Source organism: Stegostoma tigrinum, chromosome 40 (assembly GCF_030684315.1).
Source record: "Stegostoma tigrinum isolate sSteTig4 chromosome 40, sSteTig4.hap1, whole genome shotgun sequence".
In the NCBI taxonomy this organism is placed as follows: domain Eukaryota; kingdom Metazoa; phylum Chordata; class Chondrichthyes; order Orectolobiformes; family Stegostomatidae; genus Stegostoma; species Stegostoma tigrinum.
In genome coordinates this window covers 10,423,569-10,430,129 of record NC_081393.1, presented here as the reverse complement: position 1 = coordinate 10,430,129, position 6,561 = coordinate 10,423,569, and the positions used below count along the sequence as shown (strand labels likewise).

General features: G+C 47.6%; 1 non-coding gene across 1 annotated transcript; it reads right to left on the bottom strand.

Annotated features, from left to right (window-relative positions):
• Positions 1 to 2,005: 2,005 nt before the first annotated feature.
• On the bottom strand, positions 2,006 to 2,108 carry LOC125448165 (small nucleolar RNA U13). The gene has a single exon (XR_007246659.1). It is a non-coding gene; the product is annotated as a small nucleolar RNA U13 (small nucleolar RNA).
• Between the last annotated feature and the right edge of the window lie 4,453 nt (positions 2,109 to 6,561).

The window sequence follows — 6,561 nt, the reverse complement described above, 5'->3', positions numbered from 1 at the left end:
CAGGTCAACATCCATTTAATGTGGAAGGTTTTCTTGGGGCCTGGGATGGGGAGGGGGGGAGGTGCAGGGGCAGGTGTAGCACTTCCTGCGGTTGCAGGGAAAGGTGCCGGGGGTGGTGAAGCTAATGGGGAGTGTGGAGCAGATGAGGGAGTCACGGAGAGCCCGGTCCCTCCGGAAGGCAGATAAGGATGGGGAGGGAAATACATCCTTGGTGGTGGGGTCAGATTGCAGGTGGCAGAAGTGGCAGAGGATGATGCGTTGAATCCGGAGGTTAATACGGCAATATGTGAGGATGAGGGGAATTCTGTCTTTGTTGTTATTGCAAGGAGGGGGTGTGAGGGCTGAGGTGCGAGAAACATGAGAGATGTGGTCAAGGGCATTTTCAACCACTGTTGAGGGGAAATTGTGGTCTTTGAAGAACACGGACATGTGGGATGTCTTTGAGTGGAACGCCTCATCTTGGGAGCAGATGCAGCAGAGGTGAAGGAATTGGGAATAGGGGATGGCATTCTTGCAGGGAGGTGGGTGAGAGGAGGTGTATTCTAGGTAGCTGTGGCGGTCAGGAGGCTTGAAATTGATATCAGTTTCCATGTAGTTACCAGAGATGGAAACAGAGAGGTCCAGGAGGGAGAGACAAGTATTGGAGATGGTCCAGGTGAACTTCAGGTTGGGTGGAAGATGTTAGTAAAGTGGATGAACTGTTCGAGTTCCTCTGGGGATATTTGCCTTTAGTAGCTGAGGTATTGAGTTTTCAAGAGCAGGGAGATGATGTTGGATTTCTATTAAACAGAGTTGTGTGCAGTTCTGAATCCACATGCGAGGAGGGAGGTGATTGCACTGAAGGGGTGCAGAGGAGGTTAAATGAGGTGTTTTCTGGGCTGCAGGGTTTTATTTATGAAGCGAGATTGGACAGACTGGGTTGTTCTCCTTAGACCAGAGGAGATTGAGAGAGGACATGGCTGAAATACAGGAAATTATGAGGGGGATAGATAGGGTAGACAATAAATGTTTGCCCTGGTGGAGGGATCAATGACAAGGGGCTTAGATTTAAGGTATGGAGCAGAAGGTTTTGTGGGAGTATTAAGAAAAACTTCTTCACCCAGATCATGGTGAGAATCTCGAACTCACTGTCCGTAAGGGTGATAGAGAGAGAAATCCTCCGGAAAGTTTAGAAGTCCTCAGATGTGCACTTGTGATGCTAAAGCATGTTGGATCCTGTCAGGTTGGTCTCTGAGACTGTCAGAGCCTCATCACCAGCATTTGTCAATAAACACCAAGAGGTCACTTGGCTAGCAGTGACAAAGGCACTACTTGTGAGATCCTTCGTGCATGCCCTGACTCTCTCTGCCACTGTACTTGATATTTATCAATAGTATCTTGGAGAAGTAATCATACAATCCCTACAGTGTCAAAGCAGGCCATTTGGGCCATCGAATATCACCAACCTTCTGAAGAGTATCCCGCCTTGGCCCAACCCCTGTATTTCCCATGGCTAATCCACTGAGCCGGCACATCGCCGGATAATAGAAAGCAATTTATCATGTCTCACCCACGTAACCTGCACAGTTTTGGACTATGGGAGTAAACCAGAGCACCCAGTTAAAACGCGCACTGACACACGAAGGAAGTGCAAACTCCTCACAGTCTACCGAGGCTGGAATCAAACCCGAGAGCGTAGTGCTGTGAAGCAGCGGGGCTAACCACTGAGCCACTGTGCGGCGCAGGTACGTAAAAAACGCCTTCGGTTCTGTTTGTTCTCCAGATACAAAGGTTGCATAGAATTGAACTGCTCTAATCACTAATAATGTAAATAAAGATATTTTATGAATAAAGCATAGTTTCCTTCCGGCAAAGTGTAATGGGGATCCACTGAGTTGTCAGATCACACTGCGGACGCTAGAGAAGTGCCACGTTTTACTGTTGAGAATAACAGGAGGCACTGACACAAGGAGATCAAAAAATCCTTACCACGACCATTTTAAAACCTTTATCCCTTCTGGTTGAAAGTCAGATGGGTGTTGTACCGGAGCGTAACAAGAAGGGTGGTACATCTCACGCAAAACATGCGGGAAACAACCCAATCATCATCTTTCAGAACACGAAAGGATCGAACGTGCATTCGCCCGTCAGGGTCCTGATGCTGAACAAACCCGTGTTAGATCAGGGTGAAGCAAACCGCAGCTGACGGCCCTGTGATATTATGGGACCAGCGCGACGCCTACATGAGCTGTGCTGTGTCGGTGGGCTAATGTTATTTGGATACGTTGCCATTCAAAGGCTTCTGTTCGGAACTTTAATCTGTAATTATGTAAATATACGCATCTGCGTCATGACGCACGTTATGATCATCCGAAGAAGGATCTCAGAAGGAGGGTCAAGGCCAGATGTCAGCTTTCCTGAGATTACACGGTGCAGAGCTAGATGATCACTGCAGGTCAAGCAGCATTCGAGGAACAGGAAGGCTCTCCCACACCTTCTACCACCCCCTTGATCATGGCCCCCACCCCTGACCACCAAACCATCATCTCCCAAACCATCCACGACCTCAGCACGTCAGGTGACCTCCCACCCACAGCCTCCAACCTCATCATTCCCCAACCCCGCACCACCCACTTCCATCTCCTTCCCAAAATCCACAAACATGACTGATTGTCTCTGCCTGCTCCTGCCCCACCGAACTTATCTCCACCTATCTGGACTCCATTTTCTCCCCCTTGGTCCAGGAACTCCCTACCTACAGCTGTGACACGACCCACGGCCTCCACCTCTTCCAGAACTTCCAATTCCCTGGTTCCCAACACCTCATTTTCACCATGGACGCCCAGTCCCTATACACCTGTATTGCGCATGCTGGTGGCCTAACGGCCCTCCACTTCTTCCTGTCCCGCAGGCCTGACCAGTCCCCCTTCACTGACACACTCATCCATTTATCTGAACTCGTCCTCACCTTCAACAACTTCTCTTTCAATTCCTCCCACTTCCTACTGACAAAGGGGGTGACAATGGGTACCCGCACGGGCCCAAACTATGCCTGCCTCTTTGTAGGTTACGTGGAACAGTCCCTCTTCCGCACCGACACAGGCCCCAAACCCCACCTCTTCCTCTGTTACATTGATGACTGTATCGGCACCGCCTCTTGCTCCCCAGAGGAGCTCGAACAGTTCATCCACTTCACCAATACCTTCCACCCCAACCTTAAGTTCACCTGGACCATCTCTGATACCTCTCTCTCCTTCCTGGATCACTCTGTTTCCACCTCTGGCAAATACCTAGAAACTGATGTCCATTTCAAACCCACCAACACCCACAGCTACTGAGAATAGATCTCCTCCCACCCACCTTCCTGCAAAAATGCCATCCCGTATTCCCAATTCCTTTGCCTCCACCACATCTGCTTCCAGGATCAGGCATTCCACTCCCATACATCTTAGATGTCCTCGTTTTTCAAGGACCACAACTTCCCCAACTCAGTGGTCAAGATTACCCTTGACCATGTCTCCCACATTTCCCGCAACTCATCCCTTATACCCCCTCCCCGCAATAGCAACCAAAACAGAATCCCCCTCGTTCTCACGTACCACGCCACCAACCTCCGGATACAACGCATCATCCTCCAACACTTCCACCATCTGCAATCTGACCTCACCACCAAAGACATTTTTCCATCCCCTCCCTTATCTGCTTTCCAGGCAGACCACTCTCTCCATTACCCCGTTGTCCACTCCACTCTCCCCTCCAGCCGCACCACACCTGGCACTTTTCCCTGCAACCGCAGGAAGTGCTACACTTGCCCCCACATCTCCTCCCTCACCCCCATCCCAGGCCCCTAGAAGACTTTCCGCATTAAGCAGATGTTCACCTGCACATTTGCCAATGTAGTATACTGTATCCAGTGTACCCGGTGTGGCTTCCTCTACACTGGGGAAACCAAATGGAGGCTTGGGGACCGCTTTGCAGAACACCTCCACTTGGTTCGAAATAAACAACTGCACTCCCAGTCGCGAACCATTTCAACTCCCCCTCCCATTCCTCAGATGACATGTCCATCCTGGGATCCTCCAGTGCCACAATGATGCTACCCGAAGGTTGCAGGAACAGCAACTCATATTCTGCTTGGGAACCCCGCAGCCTAACGGAATCAATGTGGATTTCAAAAGCTTCAAAATTTACCCTCCCCCTCCTACATCCCAAAACCAGCCCAGCGCATCCCCTCCTCCCTAACCTGTTCTTCCTCCCACCTATCCCGTACTCCCACCTGAAGCCCTACTCCCATCTCCTACCTCCTAACCTCATCCCACCACCTTGACCTGTCCGACCTCCCTGGACTGACCTATCCCCTCCCTACCTCCCCACCTACATTCACATTTACTAGCTCCATTCCCGCCTCTTTGACCTGTCTGTCTCCTCTCCACCTATCTTCTCCTCTATCCATCTTCTATCCGCCTCCCCGTCTCTCCCTATTTATTTCGGAACCCCCTTCCATTTCAGAAGAAGGGTTTAGACCCAAAACGTCAGCCTTCCTGCTCCTCTGATGCTGCTTGGCCTGCTGTGTTCATCCAGCTCTACAACTTGTTATCTCAGATTCTCCAGCATCTGCAGTTCCTACTATCCCTGGCATAAGAGGAGTGGTGACTTCGACATTGGTTATGCCCGGTGCTGGTGGCAGCGGTGATGAAGAGGTGGCAGATGGGTTGTGGAGTCTCCTCAATCTGTACTTATTTTATTCATAAACTATTCAAAATGGTGTTGGATCATGGCAAAAGTGGAAGACTTTCACTTCATTTCACTGTGAAATACATGTGACAATAAAATAATTCATTCATCATTTGACATGTAATGAACATTGTAAGTTGAACCAATACAAGGCCATGTGGCACCAACTCCTGTGAACCTTTTTCATTTTTGGATTGTGATTCAAATAGTTAAAGAATACTGATTTAACCCAAGGAAATTGTAGAATTAAATGTACCAGGTTTAAACAGGTTCCTGGAATTTCAAGCGAGTTGCATTTCTATTGTTGCCTTGTTTGGAACAGCCAAACTTGCAGCTAATAATAGTTAGGACTTAGGTTTCATTAACAGATGGACTCAAGCTGAGAAGATGGATAAGTTCTGGTGGTGGTCAGCCCCCTTGTACCAGACAGTAGCTCAGTTCAAGGTCAGATAGGACATACAAATTCTGAATGGTGTTGTTCACCTTGAGATAGCAGCAAGAAAGAATAGTTAATATGAGAATGGAGTTTGTTTTTACAGTCAAAGACCTTTAATCTTCCCAATGTTTCACTGGAAGAAAGCACATCACCTCAGAAGTGGAGGTTGGAGTGGTTAAATTGCAACATGGTTCGATGACAAATGGGCTCAATACAGAATTGACTGAAAAGGTAGCAGAAACTAGTGTGGCATATTCCACCTAAAACTGTCACTCAAGGGAAGTGGAAGAAACAGGAAATGTTCAATCCAAATCCTGATTTTCTCCTGTTTACCCAGGGCACGGGAAATGAACCAGGACAGATCTAAAAGGAGAAAGGTTCATGAACCAGCATTTTCATCAAGTGAGAACAGAGTCTGGTCCTAGAATAAGTGGGCATACCACTAAGCCAATGCAACCACCCACCACTCCACCAATGACTTTCAGGCAATAAATGTGCGATTAGGTTTGGAAATAAACATTTGGCTAAGTATTACAGGTGAGACAACACCAATTGGACAGTGAACAATGTGTCCTCTTGTTGTACACCATCTGTCAAATGGATAAGAAGATTCATCTTGTCTCCTAATGTTAGCTTCTTTTCAGGACACCGTGGCACCAGTATCATTGAGTATTTCATCCAAATAACCACACTTTGATGTGTGAGGCCACACAATGGGAGCGGTCTCTCACATCCTTCAGTCTCATACTGCTCATCTGATCTCCAGTGATCTTTCAGCTATTTCATTATTTTTATCAGTTTTGGTTTAGAGCTATGAGCTTAGAACTGTGAGCAATGGTTTGTATTAAAAACAAAAATACAGAACAAGCTGTTGTTTGTGAGGCGAGGCCTGAACGTTAATTGCAAAGGATTCCCATCTCTTGGGTACCAGAGGAGATCGGTATGTTGAACCAGATAGCAAATGCTCGGCCTGTAATCAGGTCAGTACCTAGAACTGAGTGCCACCAAGTCTGGGAGACCCTATGTTCCAGCAAATGACACAGGGTGACAGGGAGAGGTCAGAGCTTTGAACGGTGTTACTGTTTGGCAGTTGACGCTACAGCATGAATATCTGTAAGTTCCCTGCCTCACCTCCCATTGTCAGTTCGTGGAAGTTCAGAGAATAGAAACAAAGTTATGAGCATCATTGACTTCTGAGTAAACTAAAAAGTGATTGACATCTTCAGCAAATGAACAGGAAACAACCACATATGCAGATTGTGGAACGTATTGTGAAAACCACTTCAGTAATCTGGCAAGTTGTGTTTTTTTCCTGTTTATTCATTAATTGTCTTTCTGCCTTTTGTGTGAATGGGGATGAAAGCAAAGGTTATTGGGTTTGAACACTTATCAGTCAGATGACTTTGTTGTTT